A 10,510-nucleotide genomic window follows, 5' to 3' on the forward strand; every position below is an offset into this window, starting at 1 on the left:
TCAAAAAAAAAAAAAAAAAAAATGGCTGCATTGGGCCAGGCATGGTGGCTCACGCCTGTAATCCCAACACTTTGGGAGGCTGAGGTGGGCAGACCACGGGGTCAGGAGTTCAAGACGAGCCTGGCCAACATGGTGAAACCCCGTCTCTACTAAAAATACAAAAAAATTGAGCCAGGCATGGTGGCACATGCCTGTAATCCCAGCTACTTGGGAGGCTGAGGCAGGAGAATGGCGTGAACCCGGGAGGCAGAGCTTGCAGTGAACCGAGATCTGGCCACTGCACTCCAGCCTGGGGAACAGAGGAAGACTCCATCTCAAAAAAAAAAAAAAAAAGCTGTATAGTGTCACATTGTATGTACTGTTTTGAATATGCTTTTAAGGGAGAAACCTAAGTGAGAAATACTCCCAAGTCATTTGGAGCTGGACATTGAGACTGAGTTGGGGGATTGGACTGGGGCCTTCTCTAGATCCTGAACAATCAGACCTTTTCCTTCCTTTAGGCCTTTACCTCCCATTTTTAGGCCTTTACCTCCCATTTTCTTTTTTCTTTCTTTCTTTTTTCTTTTTCTTTTTTTTTTTTTGAGATGGAGTCTCACTCTGTAGCCCAGGCTGGAGTGCAGTGGCACCATCTCAGTTCACTGCAACCTCTGTCTCCCGTGTTCAAGACATTCTCCTGCCTCGGCCTCCCGAGTAGCTGGGATTACAGGGACATGCCACTAAGCCAGGCTAATTTTTTGTGTTTTTAGTAGAAACAGGGTTTCACCCATGGTGGTCAGGCTGGTCTCAAACTGCTGACCTCAAGTGATCCGCCTGCCTCAGCCTCCCAAATGTGCTGGGATTACAGGTGTGAGCCACAGCGCCCGACCTTTTACCCCCCATTTTCTGCCAATTAAAACTTCACACAGTTTTCCATTGCTTATAACTTTTGAACACGTGTGTGGTAATGTTCCATGTATATTGCATATAAAACTATTAGCTTTTAAAATATTACCAGTTTATATAGGCTCATCTCAAATGCTACTTCCTTTTGGAAACCTTCCTTGATCTCCCTGATGTCCCCAACCAAAGTGACCTCACTCCCCTCTGAAATCCTATAGAATGGTGTAACGTTTTGTGGTTATTTGTCATGTCTTTTATGTGCACAAGTCTTAGCTTTTTTTTTTTTTTTTAACCTGAAGACTGTCTCACTTGCCCCAGTACCTTCCACAGAGTGGCTTCTGAGTAACGTTTACAGAATTTTTGAGGTAATTAATGAATGAACGAGGCACCAAGGGTTAAGGACATGAATTTAGTGTCAGATACTTGGGTTCGCCTTCTGGTTTTGCTGTTTTCTAGGTGTGTTGTGGGGTGGATCACTTCTCTCACCTTTCCTTAGAATCCACTTCACAGGACAGTGGCGAGGATTAAGTGATCTGATGTAGGTAAATTGCTTTTCATTGACCGTTAGCTGCTGCAATAGGAATTCAGAGGAAGGAGGAGAGAGGTCAAGGAGACTTCCTAAGCTGGACTGTGCTCTCCAGCCACCCTCCCATTTATATTTCTTTTCAGATCTCTACTAAGAATGTCACTCTGGCTGGGCACAGTGGCTCACTCCTATAATCCCAGCACTTTGGGAGGCCAAGGCAGGAGGATCACCTGAGGTCGGGAGTTCGAGACCAGCATGACCAACATGGAGAAACCCCGTCTCTATTAAAAATACAAAATTAGCCAGGTGTGGTGGCACATGCCTGTAATCCTAGCTACTCGGGAGGCTGAGGCAGGAGAATCACTTGAAGCCGGGAGGCAGGGGTTATGTGAGCTGAGATTGCACCATTGCACTCCAGCCTGGGCAGCAAGAGTGAAACTCTGTCTCAAATAAATAAATTAATTAAGTAAAATAAAAAATAAACAATGTCACTCTTCTTTGTTCCTGTATTTTCTTTTTAGGTCTTTATCTTTTGGGTATATTTGCCTGGCTTCAGGGCGAGGGCCCTCCCCCAAGAGCTGGCCAGTACTGCAGATTCTTACGACCACTCAAATATTTCTTTCCTTTATAAGAAACAAACAGCTCTATCCTATGGTTGAGCCAATGTGTCAGTGTCTTTCTATCCAAATGTAAGGCATTGTGACATCTGCAGTGAGAGGCCAATGCAATTTGGTGTGGGTAGGGGCAAGGGTGGGGGAGTTTTGCAGAGCATAAAGAGCACAGTATCTTGGATCTTCAGCAGCTTTAGTTCAGTTCTTAACTTTTCTTGCCTCATTACAACAGCCTCATAACCCATTTTCCTCATATATTGAGAACTGTTGTAGTCAGGCATGGTGACTGTTAGATGGCTGTTACGTTGGCCATGGGTAGCCAACATAGTGAGACCCCCATCTTTACCAAAAAAAATTAAAATTAGTCAGGCATGATGGCATGTACCTTAGTCATAGCTACTTAGGAGACTGAGGTGGGAGGATTGCTTGAGCCCAGGAGTTAGAGATTGCAATGAACTATGATCACACCACTGCACTCCAGCCTGGGTGACAGAGTGAGATCCTGTCTCTAAAACAATTAAAGTAATTAGAAAGAATATGATTGGAAAAAAATAAAAATAAAAGTAAAAATAAAAAAGAACTCTTGTGAGGAAAGCATCTAGCATAATGCTAGATAAAAAGTAAGTAACCAACAAATGCAAGTTCTCCCTTTAAGCTGTTCTCCACACTGGTACCAGATTTGTACTACTAAAAGTCCTCTTCTTTCCTCTTATTATGGAGGAATTATCCTAGCTCATAGCCAACCTCCCCACTTGTATACATGCTTACTCAAGGGCATGGGTTCAGCAGTTCTCTCTCTTCTGCATCATCAGTTGTTCCCTCTCTCCTGGATCAGTCTCAATCAACATATAAATGTTATGTTTCCCATCTTAAAAACAAACAAAAAGTCTGTTTTGACTCCACTACCACCTACAGCTGCCACATTTTCTCCTTCTTCATAATAAAACTCCTTGAAAAAGATATATCCTGTATACTCAACATTTTCAATTCCTCTTGAACCTACTCCAATCAGATTTTTGTCCCCTACACTCCACCAAAACATCTCAAGATCACCAACAACCTCCACATTGGTGAATCTAATTAGCATCTATTCATCTTCATATTATTTGATCTGTGTGACACAGTTGATTACTCTCTCTTCCTTAAAACATTTTAATTCACTTGGCTTCCGGTAGTTCTCACTTCCCTGGTTTTCTTCTTTTTGGATCTTCCTTCTCAGTGTGTTTGGCTGATTCCTCTTCATTTTCCCAACCTCTAAGTATTAGAGTTGCCCCGGGATCCAGTCACTGGAACTCTTTGCTTTTCTGTCTACATTCATTTCCTAAGTAATTTCTTCAGTCCCTTGGGTTTTACATATTATATTGATTCTGAAAATCTCCAAAGTCCTACTTCACTCTCAAACTTTTTCCTGAACTCAAGTCCAAATATCAAAATAGCCTACTTGCCACATCTACTTGGGTGAGCTCTTCATATTTCTACTCAGACCTGTCCCTCCTGCAGTCTTCTTTGTGTCAAATAATGGCAACTCCATTCTTCTAGTTGCTCAGTTCAAAAAGTTTGGTAATTGGTAATGCGACTCTCTGCTTTGTCTCATACCTCATATCCAATCCATTGACAAATTCCGCCAACTCTACTTTCAAAATCTATGATTCCAAAAAAATCCAAAAAAAAAGCATAAAGGGAAAAAAATACAAAATACAAAAAACAAAAAATTAAAAATCAAAATCTATGAGAATCCAACTACATCTCTATCTCCACTTGGACCCAGGTCTGAGCTGCCATCATCTTGTACTTGGATTATTGCAATAGCTTCCTAGCTGGCCTTTCTGGTATGGTTTTTAAACCTTTTCTCATCCCAGCAACCCTGTTAAAACATAAGCCAGAAGATGATGTCTCTTCCATTCTCAGAACCTCTCATCAGTTTTTGTTTGTTCAGAGACAGGGTCTCACTCTTGCTCAGGCTGGAGTGCAATGCAATGATGATCACATAGTTTACCACATTCTCAAAGTCCCGTGCTCAAGCAATCCTCCTACCTCAGCCTCCCAAGCAGCTAGGACTACAGGTGTACCCCACCATTCCTGGCTATTTCTGTTTGTTTGTTTTTGACAGAGATGGTGTCTTAAACGCCTGGCCTCAAGTGATGCGTGAGAGTATCAGGAGATGATAGATGATGACCAGGTGAGAGTATCAAGAGATTCTCCTACCTCGGCCTCCCAAAGTGCTGGGATTATAGGCATGAGCCACCATGCTTAGTCCAATCAGTTTTTTATCTCATGTAGACCACCCTTCCCTCCATAACCCTCATCTCCTGATACTGTCACTCTCTTCCACTCCAACCACACTGATTCTCACCCTGTTCCTCAAACCTGCCAGGCACGTTCTTGCCTCAAAACTTTTGCACTTGCTGTTCCATCTGCCTGGATTCATTTCTTTCAGATATCTACATGGTTCTCTCCCTTGTTCCTTCAGATCCTTACAAAAAATTCACTTTTTTACTGAGGACTTTCCTGGCCACTCCATCCAAAAAATTTTCTCTCTCTCTCTCTCTCTCTCTCTCACACACACACACACACACACACACACACACACACACACCCCATTCAGATTTCAAGTCCTGAGCTCAGGAGTTTGAGGTTGCAGTGAGCTATGATTGTGCCACTGCACTCTAGCCTGGGCGACAGGGTGAGACCCTGTCTCAAAAAAAAAAAAAAAAAAAAAATTCAGGCTGGCTTCGTAGCTCGCCTGTAATCCTGGTACTGGGAGGCCTGACGCAGAGAATCAACGGAACCTGGGGCAGAGGTTGCAGTGAGCCGACATGTCGCCACTGCACTCCCAGCCTGGGAAACAGGCAAGACTCTGTTTCAAAAAAAAAAAAAAAGGCCGAGGCGCGGTGGTCAAGCCTGTTAATCCCAGCACTTTGGGAGGCCAAGGCAGGCGGATCACGAGGTCAGAGATCGAGCCATCCTGGCTACACGGTGAAAACCCCGTCTCTCTAAAAAATACAAAAACTAGCGGGCGACGGTGGCGGGACGCCGTAGCCCAGCTCTCGGAGGGCTGAGGCAGGAGAATGGCGTAACCGGAGGCGGAGTTTGCAGTGAGCTGAGATCGGCCACTGCACTCCAGCCTGGGGACAGAGCGAGAACTCCTTCTCAAAAAAAAAAAAAAAAAAAAAAAAAAAAAAAAAAAATTAGAACTCAAATAACTTTTGGTTATGTGGATTAATCTATTGATATTATCACACTAGGGTCAAAACTGAGAAATGTTAAATATTTACAGTATTAATTCATTAAAATAACATACTAAACATGTTAACATAACATTTTTATTTAAAAAAAAAGTAGCGTTTGCTCCAAAACAAAACAAAGCCAACACAAAAAGGGAGGAGGAAGCACGTTTTACATTTTGAAAATCTTTTTATGTCTGTTTTAATAGAACGATAATTGTATTATCCTATTTACTTCTAATCGATCTGTTATAATGCCCTAGAAAACTACCCTGTACTCTCATGAGAAAATGAGAATTTAAAAAGAAAATAATGTCTTCGTATTACTATGTAAATAGTTTTTGTCTCCATATGTATCTCTTGTCTTTGTACATAGGTTTCCCTCCCATTCTACATAGCAAACTCCTGCTGGTCACTCAAGGTCTGTCTCACCTGCCATCTCTAGACAGTCAGTTGTTCCCTCCTCTCTACTCCCATTTTTCTTTTTTTTAAATTTAATTTAATTTTTTTTTTTTTTGAGACAGAGTCTTGCTCTGTCCCCCAGGCTGGAGTGCAGTGGCGCAATCTCCGCTCACTGCAAGCTCCGCCGCTTCCCGGGTTCACGCCATTCTCCTGCCTCAGCCTCCCTAGAAGCTGGGACTACAGGCGCCTGCCACCACGCCCGGCTAATTTTTAGTAGAGACGGGGTTTCACCGTGTTTGCCAGGATGGTCTCCATCTCCTGACCTCGTGATCCGCCCACCTTGGCCTCCCAAAGTGCTGGGATTATAGGCGTGAGCCACCGCGCCCGGCCCCATTTTTCTTTTATAGCACATATTATGTTATCCTGTTGTTATCTGTATAATTGTCTATCTCCTCAACCGACTGTCTTCCTAAAGAAGACAACTATAACTTGATCTTCTTTACATCCCTAGCCCCACTCACAGTATCTAGCACCAAAAAGATATTTAATAAATATTTGTTGAATAAAGAAATATGAGGCTGGGTGCAGTGGCTCATGCCTGTAGTTCTAGCACTTTGGGAGGCCAAGGCAGGTGGATCACCTGACGTCAGGAGTTTGAGACCGGCCTGGCCAACATGGCAAAACCCCATCTCTACTAAAAATACAAAAATTAGCCAGGCGTGGTGGCGGGCGCCTATAATCCCAGCTGCTCAGGAGGCTGAGGCAGGAGAACCACTTGAACCCAGGAGGCAGAGGTTGCAGTGAGCCGAGATCGTGCCACTTCACTCCAGCCTAGGCAAAAGAGCGAAACTCCGTCTCAAAATAAATAAATAAATAAATATGAAAGGAGTTGAAGGGAAGAGGGGACCCAGTTTTCCTACAGTGAGCTCAGGCACTGATATAACATTTCTTTTTTTCTTTTCTTGAGACAGGGTCTAGCTCTGTTGCCCAGACTGGAGTGCAGTGGCATAATCACAGCTCACTGTAATCTCTGCCTCCTGGTCTCAAGTGATCCTCTCTCCTCAGCCTCCCCAGTAGCTGGGACTACAGGCGCGTGCCACCACTCCCAGTTAAATTTTTTTTTTAATTTTTGTAAAGACAGAGTTTCACCATGTTGCCCAGGCTGGTCTTGAACTCCTGGGCTCAAGTGATCCATCCTCCTTGGCCTCCCAAAGTGGTAGGATTACAGGTGTGAACAACTGTGCCCAGCCAATATAATAATTCTTTTCTTTTCTTTTTTTTTTTTTTGAAACGGAGTCTGTTGTCGCTCAGGCCAGGGTGCAGTGGCACAGTCTTGGTTCACTGCAACCTCTACCTCCCAGGTTCAAGCAATTCTCCTGCCTCAGCCCCCCAAGTAGCTGGGATTACAGTTGTGCACCACCATGCCCAGATAATTTTTGTATTTTTAGTAGGGATGGGGTTTCACCATGTTGGCCAGGCTGGTCTCGAACTCCAGACCTCAGGTGATCCACCTGCCTCGGCCTCCCAAAGTGCTGGGATTACAGGTTTAAGCCACTGCACCAGCCCCAACATAATATTTCTTGTTAAGATTATCAATGTCAAAGGTTTTCCTAACAGCTGGTCAGTTTACCATATAGTTCATTAAGTGAATCCCAACCCCTCATGTGGTCTTTCCCACGAAGTGGAGAAGACAGAGGTCATTCATTTCATTTTATGAGGAAACTAAGGCCCAAAGAAATGAAGTGACTTGCTCAAAGGCACACCAAAAGTTAGTGACAGAGCCAGTGCTTGAATCAGGTATCTGACTTTAAGTCAAGTGCTGTTTCCATTTTATTCCATGCTCATCATGGTGACTGGAGGCTGAGAAGTCAGAGTTTCAATGATTCTATCTTGGGGTGTTGCTCTGAAACCTTCTAAACCTCCTCTTCAACTGATTTCACAGCAGTCTCCGGACCGTCCCCTTAATAAGGACTACCTTAGGGATCCTTTTTATACGCAACCATTTACTTCTATCAGCCTCTTCTTTGCTTATCATCAATACCTACTGTCATTCACATACACCAGCCTTGGGAGCTGGTCAAGGTGGACCACCACAGTACTATATCATCATTGGCAGTTCCATGAGCATTTGGTATTAGAGGAAAGGAGAAGAATAAGACAGAGCTCAATCCAGTCTGTTCCCTTTCATTTCTTGAATATACTATCTCCTCCTTCTGGAATATATCCCCTCGCAAATCTTGCAACTTGGGGCAGTTCATTGCTCTTTCCTCAATGTTTTCACAACACTTTGTTCTCATCCGTGTCATAACTCATCATGTAACCACAATGATTTATCTCTATCATCTCCCTACCGGGACTGTGAGCTGTCCAACTCATGTTAATACCATCTTCAGTCTCTTCTGAGACTGTCAACTGTCAACTCCTTCTCTCTCTCTCTCTCTCTTTTTCTTGAGACAGAGTTTCACTCTGTCACTGGGCAGGAGTGCGGTGGCGCAATCTCAGCTCTCTGTAACCTCTGCCTCCCAAGTTCAAGCGATTCTCAGGCCTCAGCCTCCCGAGTAGCTGGGATTACAGGTGTGCACCACTATGCCTGGCTAATTTTTGTATTTTTTTGTAGGGACAGAGTTTCACCATGTTGGCCAGGCTGGTCTCAAACTCCAGGACTCATGTAATCCGCCTGCTTTGGCCTCCCAAAATGCTGGGATTACAGGTGTGAGTCACCACGCCCAGACAACTCCTTCCTTTTCTTTGAACCTCTCCTCTTCTTTCTGGTGATACTCCATAATCCTGATTCTTTAGTCTTTTTGGACAATCTTTAGATTCACTTTTGGCTTGACTTTTCACAGGCTCTGAATATGTATGTCTCAGGATGGATCCCTTGGCCTCTTGCTCTCTTCAACTCTTTGCTTTTAGCTTCAACTACCATATTTACCTGAAGGTGTCCAAAATATCCATTCTCCACCCTCTTCGAGAACTCATTCCCATACCCATCTCACAGATCTTGTGGTCACCCCAGTTTTAGCAAGTCTAAAACCGAGCTCCTTGTCACCTCCTTCAAGCCAGTTCCTCCACATGATGACTCCATTTCTGTGAAGATCTTTCCATCTTTCCATCTTTCTTGATTTGCCATCACTCCAAACTCCTTTCCCCCTTCTTGTATGCCCAGTCTCTTAAATCTATCTCTTTTCCCACCCCCATCCTAGAAAAAAATGGGTTCTGAATCCATCCAGCTCTATCACTTACGAATCACGCAAGTTTGCAAATGTATTCAGAGCCTTCCACTTCCTTATCCTAAATTAGGGGTGATAATAGCATCTATTTCATAGGGTTTATCTACAAAGATTAAATGAGATATCGTGCAGGAAAGTGCTTAGCCCAGTAACTGGTATGTATTAGGCACTCAATAAATGTTAATTATTATTGTTATCCTTATTTCCTTCTACCTAGACTATTACACTAGTCTCCTAACCCATCTCTCTGTCTCTCTGCCTCCTCTGGTCATTATTCTCTCCACTAGGAGGGGAACTAACATGGAATATCTATTAAGTGTCAAGCACCTCATGCTGAAAACAATCTTATACAGTAATACTAGCATCATTTTATAAAAATGGAACAGAGCTAAGATATGAACATAGGTCTGACGCTAAAGCCTGTGCCCCTTTTTGCATCTCCAAATTACCAGGTAATCATAAAATACTATTTTTCACACATCATCCTGCTTAAACACACACATACACACACACAACCTTTAATGACACCCTCCCCATTTTCCTTCAGAACACAACCCGATTTTATTATCCCAGCATTCACTGTCTTGTACTATTTCCCTCACTTCCCAACACTTTCCTATAGGAACCCTGTGCTCCAGAGAAACTTATCTGCCGCCTCAGGCACATCCTGTACACCCTCAACTTCCTCCCTGAAATGCTCTCTCCTCTCCTCTCCCCTTGTTTAAATCCAGCCTTTCCTTCAGGTCCTAGCTGGAGTCCCACCCTCCTCCATTACACCTTTTCCTAACTTCCCCAGCCCCTCATCAGGTCTCCCTTGACCCCTGGAGCAGCCGCCTATATCCTTATTGACACGTGGTGTTTGCCGTCCTGTTTTTCTTTGCGTTTATGTTTTCTCATCAAGCTGTAAACCTCTGCACTTCAGGAAATCGGCCTTCTCCTTTTTGTTTTTGTTTTTTTTTTCTTTCAGTATCCCAACTAGCCCAGAGCCCTACAAATAGAAAGCGCTTGATAAATATGGGTTGTTTTGGATGAAAGATGATCTTCCTAGCTGGATGAGCTCTCTTCCTCTAGGGGGTGAGGGACTGAGCTTCACCTCAACTTCACCTAATGTCTCCCAGGAATGCCCCCTCTCAAACGCTCCTCAGGTCTTCTCTACCCCTTTCCCCCACCTCCCCGGCCCAGGAGAGCAGCTCAGAGCTCCCTCTCCGGATTCACAATCTCAGACCCAGGTCTATTTCTTTAGCTTGCTCTCCAACCCCGCCTTTACCCCAGGGCCGCTCCTCAGTCTCCTCCCCTAGGCTGCCTCTCAGACCCCCTCTCCTCCAATGCCACTCCCTAGGACCCTCTCCCCAGGGTTCCGGACCCCCAACCTCGGATATGCTCCCCCAGGGCCATCCAGTGGTTCTACCTCCAGGAATACTGATTTAGCCTCTTCCCCCTCCCGCTCAGGGCTGCCCCCCAGACCCCGACCTCCAGTTCCACCCCTTCGGACCCTGCCTCTAGAGCTGTTCTTTTAGCCTCTGCGACCCCCTCCCCAGCACCGCTCCGCGGCCCCTGCCTTAGGGCTGGCCGGGAGCCCCTTCCCTCGCAGGTCCCGCCCGGGTGCTGCCCCGCGCCCCGGCCGCCCCCCACCGGGGC

The 10,510-nt window shown here is 44.8% G+C and overlaps 1 protein-coding gene across 1 annotated transcript in view; it reads left to right on the forward strand.

The window, feature by feature from the left end:
* The first annotated feature begins 10,001 nt into the window (after positions 1–10,001).
* The window catches only part of LOC108534648 (matrix metalloproteinase-24-like), a 31,325-nt gene continuing 30,816 nt past the window's right edge, over positions 10,002–10,510 (forward strand). The window contains exon 1 of the mRNA XM_017880116.1: positions 10,002–10,101. The gene's annotated coding sequence lies outside the window, so the exon portion shown is untranslated. The remainder of the gene's footprint in view (positions 10,102–10,510) is intronic.

This window comes from Rhinopithecus bieti, unplaced genomic scaffold (assembly GCF_001698545.2).
Source record: "Rhinopithecus bieti isolate Rb0 unplaced genomic scaffold, ASM169854v2 scaffold_12488, whole genome shotgun sequence".
Lineage (NCBI taxonomy): Eukaryota > Metazoa > Chordata > Mammalia > Primates > Cercopithecidae > Rhinopithecus > Rhinopithecus bieti.